Raw genomic sequence first — 13,117 nt, 5'->3', positions numbered from 1 at the left:
GAGTTTATATAAATCATGAGCTTAAAGTGGTGGCTAAGAAGGTAACCAAAACCCCTGGCAGCTAGAATACAGAAATTCCTTTAGAAAGTGAGCTGAAGGCCTGGAATACATAGCTATAGTCCCAGCAGACAGGGCTGAGGCAGGCGGGTGGGGAGTTTGAGGCTAACCTGGGCTATATAGTGAGACCCTGTTATTAAAAAACACTAAGTTAAAATTTTAAAATAAATATTTTGGTGTGCGTGCGTGTGTGTGTGTGTGTGTGTGTGTACTTGTATGTGTGTCTGCCTGCATGTGCTGTTGTATGTAGAAGTCAGGGGTTGACATAAACTGTCCTCATCAATTGAGTTCCACCTTATATTTTGAGATAAGGTTGCCTGCTGATCCCTCCATACTATCTGGCCAGGATGTCCCAGGTTCCCACGTCTTTCCTCCTGTCGGCACCGTAAGTACAGACATAGCAAAGTTTGGCTTTTATTTTCGGTGGGGTTGGGGATACAGACTCAGACTTGGGTTCCTATGGTTGCAAAGCAACACTTTACCAAGTCAGCTCCTCAGACCCTTTGTTTTGTTTCATTTTATTTGAGACACGCGCTCACGTAGCCCAGACTGGTCTTCAACTCCCGATGCTTAGGACTCAGCCTCCTGAGTACAGGGTTAGAGGTATGCCCTATCAAGCTGGCTTAAAGCAAGAATTGGAATGTTTGTATAATGAAAAAACTTCTTCAAATCAATCACTGGGAACATGGAATTTCTTGTAGAAACACATCCAGTTCAAGAGATGCCTGTTTGACTTGCAACCACCATGCTGTGTAACACCTCAGTCTACTAAACCCTGAGCAGCTAGGAAGCTCTGTAATAAACACTTTACATAAATTGTTTCATTTGTTCTTGAGATAACCTTAGGAGGGAAACATTATCATTGTTATTCTACAGATAAAAATATGGGCTGGGGAGATGGTTCTGTGGTCAAAGATGCTTGTTGCCAAGCCTGAGGATCCCCAGGTCCCACATGGTGCAAAGAAAGAACCGACCCCTTAAAGGTTGTCCTTTAAAGTCAGTGTACCCACATGAAAACATTCTCTCTCTCTCTCTCTCTCTCTCTCTCTCTCTCATACATGTGTCCCCCAAATATAAAAAAAAGTTTGAAAAAAAAGAAGAAACTGGACTTGCAGAGGTTGGTCAACTCTCAAGGTCACTCAGCAAATAGCAAGTCTGGGATGGATCTGGGTTCTACATGGTTCTAAGATTCCTGTTGCTTTACAGCATTCAAAACTCAGGAGGCTTCATAGGATAGACAGTATCGGGTCAGGATCCTGGAGAGAGCATCTTAAATGTAGGGGAATGCCCGAGCTGCTTTCTATAGCTGTGATCAAAACCATAACCAAAAGTGACTTGGGGAGGGAAGGGCATATGTCAGTTTTCAGGTCACTGTCCGTCGTCAAGGGAAACCAAGGCAGGAACTCGAGGCAGGAGCTTGAAGCGGAGACCACGGAGGAGCGCTGTTCACTGGCTCACGCCCAGGTCCAGCCCAGGTCTGCCCGGTGCCACCCACAGTGGGGTAAGCCCCCCTACCTCAATGAGCAATCAAGAAAATGCCCCACAGATATGCTCACGAAGCCATTCTGATGGAGAAAACTCCTCCGCTGAGGTTCCCTTTCCCTAAGTGACTAATGAGTGTCAAGTTGACAGTAAAAACCGGTCAGCACAGGTAGGAGAGCCCTTTGTTCCTGCAGAGGCTGCACCCCGTCCTTTGTGAATTGTTTTCTCTTTCCTCACACATGCTGATGCAGATACCCTCCTCCACCTTTCAGGCTCCCAGCATCCTCTGGGACCAAAAGTTCTCCATGCCCCCCTCTCCCTTCCCATTTAAAATATCTACTGCTTTGGGGTCTGAAAGTCCATGAAGTGATGTGAGTGACAGGTCTGTGTGGACAGTCACACTTAGAGAAAAACCAGTAAATCGAGTGAACAGGTAAAGCTGAGAGTTCCAGGCCTTAAAACTAAGGTTAAGCTGGTGATCGCCACCGAATTTGTCCAGTATTTTGTCATGGCAATGGAAAAGTAATCCACACACCTTTGAGAACACGGTAGGTGAAGCCCTTTTAGGGGGAAGAAATATTTCTAATCCTCAACTTTTATTTTTTAAAAATTTTATTTATTACTTTTATTTTATGTGTATGCATGTATTGCCTGCATGTAGGTAAGTGCACCCATGTTGTGCAATGCCCGCATAGGTCAGAAGAGGCTGTTGGACTGGAGTTACAGACAGTTGTTAGCTGCCATGTGAGTGCTGGGATTTGAACCTAGGGTCTTTTGCAAGAACAAGCAGTGTTCTTAACTACTGAGCCATCTCTCCAGCCCCCTAATCCTCAACTTTTAAACCTGTGATTCTTAACCAGGACTAACTGAGGAACCTGTGATCAGAAATTCAGATGCAATAGGCCTGCAGTGGGTCTTGGGTGTTATTCCATGACTCTGATGAACAGTTAAGTGTAGAATTGTTTTCTAAGCCAGTAGAAATGATACTGTATGAAGTAGGTCATCCTTGGGGCTGGAGAGATGGCTCAGCGGTTTAGAGTACTTGCTGCTCCTGCAGAGGACCCGAGTTCAGTTCCCAGTGCCCATGTTGGGTGGCCTGCAACTGCAACTCCAGGGCATCTGATGGGCTCTTCAAACTTCCATAAGCACTGTGCTCTCGCGCATAAACTCACACACAGACACATGCATATACACATAATTAAAAACAAAAATAAAGAATATTTTTAAAAGAAAGGAAAATTAAAATGAAATAGGCCATGCTCAGTAGCATTTACTATGTTTGTAAAGCAGGAGTAAAAATCAATTACTAGGGCTTGAGATTCATTTTAGACAGAACATGGTGGAGGTAGTGTAGAGAGGAACAAGAGGAAAAACGCATCTGTCTACAGGCTGAGTTTGGAGGGCTGTGTGCTTACACACTCCTCAGGGCTCATGACCCCAGGATTTTCCCCTCACTTCTTTTTTCTCTCCACTTTCTGAAATACCCATAGCTTTATCGATTTGCTTATCAAATTCAAAGCAAACCCCGATCTTTCTCTTGAGTTCTAGATTTATGCATTTCTTTTCATTAAAAATTATTTTATAATTTATTTATTTGTTTGTTTGTTTGCTGGTTTATTGAGACAGGGTCTCATGTATCCCAAGCTGGCCTTGAACTCCATATGTAACCAAGGATGACCTTGAGCTCCTGAGTGCTGGGATTACAGGTGTGAACGACCACGTCCAGTTCTGCTGGGGATGGAACCCAGGGCTTCATACACACTAGGCAACACTCTATACCCACTGAGCCACACTCTAAGCTCTTAGATCTGTGTTTAGATGTCCACCGGAACTCTGGTGTTCAAACTTCACTATGCATCAAATGGCTCATCCCTTCACTGGAACTCTGTCTGTGTCCACAACTGTCTCTGGGACACTCGTCAGACCTCAGCAGCTCACTATCAGAGCTTTGGTGTCCAAACCAGAAGCCTTTGATGGATCCCTCTCACTTGTCCGTCCAGGCAAACAGCAACTGTCCATTTATAAAATCAGTTTTACCTCTCAAACATTGCGGTTTTTCTTTTCTAATTCACATTCCAAGCTTAATCCTCTTTTGTCTTTCATAATAAGCTCCCAGCAAATCTCTTCGTTTCTAATCCCTTCCCCTGGAGCCCTCCTCCACCTCCTCAGTCGGAGACACAGGTCTGATTCTGTCTCTGGCTTTCCTTGACTGTCTAGACCCTGCAGTTGGGTCCTCATGCAGTGCTTCAAGGGTCCCGAGCTATTCTACAAGTGTTTTAATGACTCCAAAATCAAATTATAGGTCTAACCATGAAAAACTGATAAAATTCTGTTATGTCACCAAACAGGAGAGCAGTATGAGCTGGCGCTGAGACGTCTACAAGCTCATTGGACAAATAAAAAGTCAAAGCATTGTCTCCTGATACATCTAGAGAAAATCCAAGACCACCCAGGCAAGATGTTTGGGGGCCTGAGGGAGACGCCGCATCCAAACTGGCCCAACAGACAGGACTAAAGAATGAGAGTGTCTACCCGTCTGCCTCACATGGAAGAAAAGGTATGTTATAAATAAGATATGTAATACTTGGAGAAAGTGCTTAGATCAGCTTTTACATTTTTGTTTTCTTTCTAACAGCAATATGTTATTGCAGGATTTCGGTGTGGCCATACCCCGTGTCCATGGTCTGTAAATTTCTCTGAGCAGTTATTCATTGCCAAAAGCTCCTCAGTTAAAGGCAGGGTTTCTTACCCACGTCTCCACCTCCGTGCTAGGATTTGGTCTCACTTGAGTTGTGTGACCTTGTCCATGCTGTCACCATTGCTGAGAGTTCATATGAGTGACTGACCAGCTGTCTGGAAGACTGTTTCCTGTGGTCACCCACCACCTCTGACTGTTACAGTCTTTCTGCCCTTTTCCACAATGGTCCCTGAGCCTTGGGTGGCAGAAGTTTGGTGTAAGTATTCAGTGATAAGCACTCTGGCCCCTTCGTCTCTACACTATTTTGGCCTTTCTCTCTCTCTCTCTCTCTCTCTCTCTCTCTCTCTCTCTCTCTCTCTCTCTCCCCCTCCCCCTCCCTTTCTCTCCCTCTTTTTTTTTTTCTTTCTCTCCCTCCCTCCCTCCCTCTTTCTCCCCCTCTTTTTGGTTCTCTGTCTCTCTGTCCCCCCTGCCCCCAACATGTTTTGTTCTATAGCCCAGGTTGACCTCAAGCTTGGGCTCCTCCAACCTCAGCCTCTCCAGTGCTGGGCAGCAAACCTTTCTTAGAAGCTCTAATGCTGGCTGTGGGTATGAGTTTGAGGACACCCTGAGCTACGTTGCAAGACCTTTCTCAGAACAAAATAAGAAACAACAACAAAATAAAAGACCCTGTGTACTTCCAAAGGCTCATGCCTGGCTCTTCATGCACCTGTGGGCACATCTGTTTGCGTGTGCACAACCGCTTGTATGAATGTGTGTTCTAAGCAATGATTAAAAGTCAGAATTTTGGGGGTTAGAGATGCCTCAGGGATTAAGAGCACTTGCTGCTCTTCCAAAGGACCCAGGTTTCCTTCCAAGCACCCATGTTGGGCAGATCGAAACTGCCTGTAACTCCAGCTTCAGCTTCAGGTGATCCAGCACTCTCACCCTCTGCTAGTCTCTCCAGGCACTCACACACGTGTCTCTCTGTCTCTCTGTCTCTGTCTCTCTCTCTCAGACACACACACACACACACACACACACACACACACACATACACACAAACGCATACACACATTTTTAAAAGTCTGAGTTTTGGAGCCCTGGCTGTGGCTCAGTGAGTAGAGTGCTTGCCCGCACTGGGTTCAAACCTCAGCACCTCACAAACCGGGTGTGACGCTGCATATAGCAGCATTCGGGAAGCAGAGGCAGGAGGATCAGGGCCATTCTTAGCTACATAGTGAGTTCAAGGCCAAACTTGGCTCCGTGAAACCTTGTTTCTTAATTCCCAAGTTTTGGAATTACAGTAAGTTGAAATAAAAATTCTGCACATACTGTGACTTGGAGTTAGCCTTGCATGAGCTGGTGTTCGCACAGAGAAAGAACCACACAGTCGCCTCATTTAGTTGTTGAAGGAAGTGAAATAATTATCCAAACCAGCCCAACACGAAGTGAATGCCAACGTTACACACTGCCAGTGTCGGTACCTGTTTCTACTTCAAGAGCCAGCTGACAGCCCCTTCCCTCCCGAACAACTGCAGGCTGAGATCTGGGTTAGACTTTGAAGGGAAGAGATGAACCAGGCTGCTTGATTCAGCTGTGCATAAAAAGGAGAGAGGGGCTGAGCAGAGAGGGGCTCATCTGTTGTCAGTTGACCCTTTAAATCTGATTTTGTAATTGATACAATGAGGTTACTAACAGCACATATCTGCACAGTTATCTCCACCAACATGATCAGAAGCCACATGATGTTCCTGACCAGTGCTAGACACTCGGTAGGCACGCCGGTCTTTTCTACCTCCTGTTTATTACCTCTTCCCTCTGCGTGAACCATAGCCAAGGTCCCTTCGTCAAGTTGTGTCCATGTGTAATCTCCATGTAAAGGAGCTGGGGACGTGTGTTCCCCTCACATCACGGTGAGCACTATCACAAAACAAACTGTGGCCTATCATGGTGGCCACACCTGTAATCACAGCACTGGGGTGCTGAGGCAGGAGGATCATGAGTTTAAGACCAGTCTGAGTTGCATAACGAGACCCTGGGTCAAAACAAAACAAAACAGAACAGAACAAAACAGAACAACACAACTAGATACCATCATCCCAAACCAAGACAAGCAGGACAATGGGAAGACATGGGCGTGATCGTCCTTCATCTCTCAGCCATGCCGCAGCCCAAAGACTTCTAGCTAAAATGTCCTGTCCGCACGCACTGACCATGCACACGTCTGGTCTGTCTCAGCTATTTCCTGGGCCTGCTTGAAGAAGTGACCACCACCATGATGGACTCTGGAACTGTCCAATAAACTCTTCCTTCCTTCTATCAGTTGCCTTGGTCATGATACTTTATCACAGCAACAGAAAAGTAATAGTCACACACATATATGCACACACATTGATATACACATATATATGATCCATACATGTTAATATGCACATATATAGAAGGTACATATATCCACCCACACATCTACCTACACATGATATACACACGCACAACACATACACACATATATGATACACACAATACAAACATATAGTCACATATACATATATACAACCCACATGGATGCACACATTTACGATATACACATATACACACATACATGCACACATAGCTATGATATACAAATGTGCACAATATGATACATATGCATGCATGACACACACATGTGCAAACACACACATATGATGTACACTTAAGATACACAGGTACATAGATGCATACATATATGCACACATATACAATACACACATATCCATATACACACATGACACATATATGACACACACATACATGCATATACACACATACATATATACATGCACACATATGTGATACACACATTTGTTACATGAACATAGCAAGGGAACTGAGTGGGGAAGAAGGGGCCTAAAGGGAGGGACACATGAACGAGGGAGGGAGATGGGAGGGAATCTCATGCTCAGAATCTGGATTTGAATGTACAGACCCCTATGGTACCACAGCAGAGAGAGGGATTTGTGGGGGCAGCAGGAGGGTGAGGAAGAAGAGGAGAAGGTAGTGGGGGTGGGTGAGAGCAAACCACAATGACGCGTGTATTGGAATGTCCTTGAAAAACCCATGACCAAACATAGGACTAAAGAATTAACAAAAAGGTCCTGTAGACCCCTTGAAAAAGTTGCGTTTTTATCTCCCCGTTGATCAAGTGCCTTGGGCTACGAGCATCAGCTGGAGTTCACCTTTTTCAATGTTTTGATTAAGATTTCACATCCAGGAGTCAGAGGTATGTAATTTTGGAGGTTTGATGCCAGTTGTAATTAATTTTCATAGGTTTGCTAATTAAAAAATTAAGAAGTGGGGCTTACCCAGTGGGAAATAATTAGAGGATCGCTAGTGAGCGTTATCCTTGAGGCTTTCCACTCCACCGAATGGTATAAATTTGGTTTAAAATTAGCCAGAACCTGGAACAAAGTAATTGTACCATCAAACCAAAGTTGAGTCTGCATTTGTCCTTTTAAAAACAGAAGATGCCATTTCTCCTGGGGCTTCTGGAAGGTTCTTCCTGCCTCTGTGTTCACGTCAGTGGGCGTAGGGACAGTTCGGAAACTTTCCTTAGTAACAGCGTGATGGGTGCACACAAATGCTGATGAGTCAAATTACAGAGAAACAGAAAAGTGGGAACAAAGGGGGTGGGCCCGGGATGCTGCAGGGCACTGCTCACAGGATGCTGCAGGGCACTGTTCACGAGGGAAGCCAGTACACACACACACACACACACACACACACACACACACACACACGGAGCTCAGTAGCAATTACATACAAAGATATTACATACAAAGATATACAAATTACATACAAAATTACATACAAAGATATACAAAAAGTTGGAAAATCTAGATGTCAGAAAACAAATATGGTATTATTTAACAAATAATGGCATTTTTAGACAGAATATTATAGTATAGTTAAAAATGTGGCCTGTGGTTATCTTTCATAATGAATATTGGTTATATGTAAAATGCTGATGTTATGTAAGTAAGAGAAACCGACAAAGCATAGAATAAATCTAGTATAGGTAGATATTTTTTGACTATGTCAATACCTTTTGGGGCTGGAGAGATGGCTCAGCGGTTAACAGCACTGGCTGCTCTTGCAGAGAACCAGGTTCAGTTCCAGCACCCACATGACAGCTAACAACCATCTGTAACTCAAGTTCCAGGGGATTTGATGCCCTTTTCTGGCCTCTGTGGGCACTGCATGACATGGGTGCACTTACAATCATGCAGGCAAACACTCATTTACATAAAATAAAAAAATAAAATAAAACTTGAAAAGAATATGCCTTTTAAAAGGTACAAAAATAAATAATGAATTAAGAGATTATTTGGGCAGACTTGAACAGGGCTAGCAGCCTTCCGGAAGGGTTGGGTGATGAGCCCTTCTGACTTTGCGGTCCCAAACACCCGCAGAGGAGACTGAGCATGTGGTGCAGTAATATCTGCTCCAAAAGCATTTTTCTTCACAAAAGACAGGTTGTTGTCCTGATGATTAGAACCTTCCAATCCCTGAGTTAGAATTACAGGTGCATGGGGCTGGAGAGATGGCTCAGCGGTTAAGAGCACTGACTGCTCCCGCAGAGGACCAAGGTTCAATTCCCAGCACCCACATAGCAGCTACTAACCATCCTTAACTCCAGTTCCAGAAGAATCCAAAGCCCTCTTCTGACCCCCGCAGTATTGCATGACACAGGTGCACTCACATACATGCAGGCAATACACTCATACACATAAAAATAAGAAATAAAATATATTTTTTTAAAAAAAGAATTACAGGTGTGGTGGTTTGAATGAGAAACATCCCCTACAGGCTCAGGTGTTTGAACACTTGGTCCCTTGCAGTAGGAAGCTTCTTAGAGGTAGGCTACTGGAGGTGGGTTTTGAGAGCTCATAGCCTGGCCCTTCTCCCAGGTTCCCTCTCTCTGTTTTTGGCTTGTGCTGGAGGATGTGAGTTCTCAATGTTCCGCTTTAGCTGCCTTTTGCCATGATGGAGTCTTTGGTTTCAGAGGGAAAAGTTCCTTAGGGTGGGTTGGGATTTCTTCCCCACCTCCCCACGTCTGTTCTGGGATTTTTGTCTGATTTGAGCTTGTGTGGGACTTGTGCTCGCTGTCACTGTTGTGAGTTTATACGAGTAATTGACCAGCTGTGTGGAAGACTCTGTTTCCTTGTGGTCATCCGCCACCTCTGGCTCTTACAGTCTTTCCAGCCCTCTTCTGCAATGATCCTTGAGCCCTGAGAGGAAGAGGTTCGAAATAGGCGTCCTGTTCAGGGATAAGTGCCTTGTGGCCTCTTGTTCTCTGTACACTGACCAGTAGTGGGACTTGTGTTAGTCACCATCTGCTGTATAAAGAAATTTCTCTGGTGAGACTTGAGAGATGAATTCATCTTATGTATAGAGGTTACACTGAAGATGTGTCACCTCGGGTGAAGCATCTGATAGACACATCTGACCAGTTCTGGAGTTCCACATTTCCTTTATCCATTCCTCGGCTGATGCACCTAGGCTGGTTCTATTTCTTAGCTATTGTGAACAGTGCAGCAATAAACACAGATGTGCAATTATCTCTGGTGTGCTGACACAGAGCCCTTTGGGTGTAGTCCTAGTACTGGTATAGCTGGATATATGGAAGTTCTATCTTTAGTTTTTGAGGATCATCCACACTAACTTCCACCGTGGCTGTAGAGAGAACTCTCACCAGCAGCAAGTAACATTTTTCTTTCCACAAATCTTCTCAAGCGTTTGTTGGCATGTTGGTAGCCATTCTAAGGGGTGAGGTGGAATCTCAAAACAGTTTCAATTTGCATTTCCCTGATGCCCAAGGGTGAACACTTTTTCAAGTATTTATTGACTGTCCTATTTCTTCTTTTGAGAACTCTCTACTCACTTCATTAGCCCACTTACTGACTGAATGATCTGTTCTCACTGAATGCTTAATCTTTGCAACCCTTTATATATTCTAGATGTTAATCTGCCAACCTAATATGTAGTTGGTAAAGATTTCTTCCCCTCCTGTGCCAGCCAGGCACGTCCAGCCTTCAGGCATCATGACACGAAGCTGTCATCCACAAAGTTCAACACTCAAAAACCTTGCAACTGAGTAAAAAATTTTCAAGGTATGTATTAGATGCTTTTCTCCCCACCCCATCTAGTAATGCTTTCTATAAGTTTGTGACTTTGTATGGGCTGCATTCCCAGCTGCCCTGACCACGCATGACCCATGGCTGTGGCTGGATGGGCCTGCGGCTACCTCTTCACTCTGCCCATGCTTTCATTCTCAGCACACAGACTTTTAATTTTATGTGATCCTGTTTGCCAATTTGTGGGATTATTTTCTACCTCGCTGAAGTCTTGCAGAGTAGTTACCTTTGTCTATGTCTTGAAGTGGTTTTCCTACTTTTCTCTGCACTTTCAAAGTTTCAAATCTGACAATAAGGTCTTTGACCCACTTTGAATTTATTTTTCTATAGGGTAAAAAGTATGGATCGAGTTTCATTCTTCTACATGTGGAAATCCAGTTTTCCCAGCACCTTTTGTGGAAGAGGCTGTCTTTAATTGTTTTTGACACGTTAAAAAACAACTTCCTGGTCGATTCCTGAGTCCCTGCTCTGTCCTGCTGGCCTGTCTTTGTGCCAGTGCCTCTCTGTTGTCATATGGCTCTGCAGCACCATCTGAGATTCTGTGACACCTCCAGCCTTGCTCTTTCCGCGTCGGACTTCCTGGGCTATTTGGGGTCAGCCTTTTGCACTTCCATCTGAATTTGAGGAATTTTCCTACTTCTATGAAGAATGTTTGACGGAGATGTACTGAATCTGTAAATTGATTTTGGTCATATAGCCATTGTCACAATATTAATTCTGTCAATTCCTGAGCATGGGAGTCTTTCCATCTTCTAACTGTGGAAGGGGAGAACTAACTCCCTCAAGTTGTCCTCTGACCCCCTCACAGGTGCCACAGCATGCATGTGCTCCTCCCCCAATAAATAAAATTTAAACCACAATGGAACTGAAGGACAGAAGAACTGTGAAGAATCTGCCTAACTTTAAAAATGGATAGCATCGCCCTATTGCGTTTGAGAAGGGTGCTGTGCTGAGTCCACATGGATGCTTAGTCCCAGAAGGGAAAGAGCTCTAAAGACAGTCTTTCCACCTTGCGCCTGTTCTGTGTGCTCTTTACATCTACAAGTAGGTGATCTTACGGTAGGATTCTGGGAATTATCCAGACAGTCTCTAGTGATGTACCACGGGATTCCTGGGGACTGAGGTAGCCGGGGAGGAGGCAGGAGAGGAGCACCTGTGAGGGAGTGGCACTGCGCTGGTCTGGGTATGTCTGTATTTAAGTGGCCACGAATGATGCCAGATCTCAGCTGTCACAGGTGGATGTGCAGGGCAGCATGGGTCGTCTGGGTTACTGCCCCATCAGGGACGCAGCCATGGCAGCCGGGTTTGGTAAGTGCTTTGCTTGGCAGCTTTTTGGAAACACCATCTCATATTCTCACAAAATCATCTCTCTTATCCTAGAGATGAGCAAATGAGGTCTGTAAGAGGTGAAGTAGCACTGCCCAGGAAGGGAAGGGTGAACCCAGGTCCTTGGAAGAGGCAGCTTTGCCAGAAGTCCTGATGTACCCCTGATCTGCCCACTTCAAGGAGAATCACCTGGTACCTCGTGTGAACCTTGTTCTAGAGATAAGGGAAGAGAGCCAAGGGTAAAAATTCAGCTTTCATTTGATAATGAGGCCAGGGATAATTGTTCAAGAAACTACAGGACCCACATAAAACTGCTATCTCCAGACTGAAAGTTAATAGAGTTTGGCAATGAATCACTCCTCACTCAGATGACCTATTCAGCATCGATGGGGGCTCAGGGTTCTGTGTGAAATAATTCATGCATTCTGGGCTGAAAAGAAACAAACAATGTTTGCAGGACTGTGATTCCCAAGTTCCCCTGCGGGGCTTTGATTGGCAGCTAACCGCATTTCTCAGAACACAGTCTACATCCCTGGGGTGTGCAGAACACTTGCTTTAATAGAAACCACGAGGACATCCAAGGAAATACTGACTGAGATTTCTCCACAGCTGTTACCTAAGAACCTCTCCTCTGTAGAAACGTTGCCAGGCTTCTTCAGAATTAGACAGAAATAGCCTTCTAATTAGAGTCATCAGGAAGAAAATTTTGTTGGTATTTTCTGTAAGGTCATGATGTTGTATTCTAAAGATGATACTCAGATAATTTGAAGAAATATGTGATTAGGTATTATATCAGTCAGTCAAATGTAGTTAGAATAAATACAGTAACAGAGAAGAGGTCCAAGACCCAGTTTTAGGTTCTGCTAAGTGCTTCTGAGAAAGAGAGCCTTGGGTCCTAGGAGAGCAGGTGAAGAGCAAGGGCCCTAGATGCAGCCTGAGAGAGCCCAGGAAACAGATGCAGCCTGAGAGAGCCCAGGAAACAGATGCAGCCCAAGGGAGCCCGGGACAGGGATGTAGCCTGAGGGAGCCTGGGACACGGATACAGCCTGAGGGAGCCTGGGACACAGAGCTGTTCCACAAATGTCAGTGCTTTTCTTTTAAGATGTCCCAAATAGTTCAAAGATGCTGACTTCGTACTTAATTTCTCAGCAGCAAATGATACCTACGAGTGAGGGAAAATGTGCACAGAATCAAAAGGTTGAGCACCCTTATTGCCAGGCACTGCAGGAGGATCTAGGGTTGGAGGGGTTTGAGCTCTCTCTCTCTCTCTCTCTCTCTCTCTCTCTCTCTTTCTCTCTCTCTGTCTCTCTCCAAGACAAGCTTATTTTCTAAAATTTATCAAAATAACAACCTTTTCCAGTAGCGCAATAGTTTCATTGTCAAATAAGATAGAAAATGA

This window comes from Nannospalax galili, unplaced genomic scaffold, assembly GCF_000622305.1.
Source record: "Nannospalax galili isolate Female #2095 unplaced genomic scaffold, S.galili_v1.0 scaffold1177, whole genome shotgun sequence".
NCBI classification, from domain to species: domain Eukaryota; kingdom Metazoa; phylum Chordata; class Mammalia; order Rodentia; family Spalacidae; genus Nannospalax; species Nannospalax galili.
The sequence above is the reverse complement of the archived record's forward strand: the minus strand, read 5'-3'. Positions refer to the sequence as shown.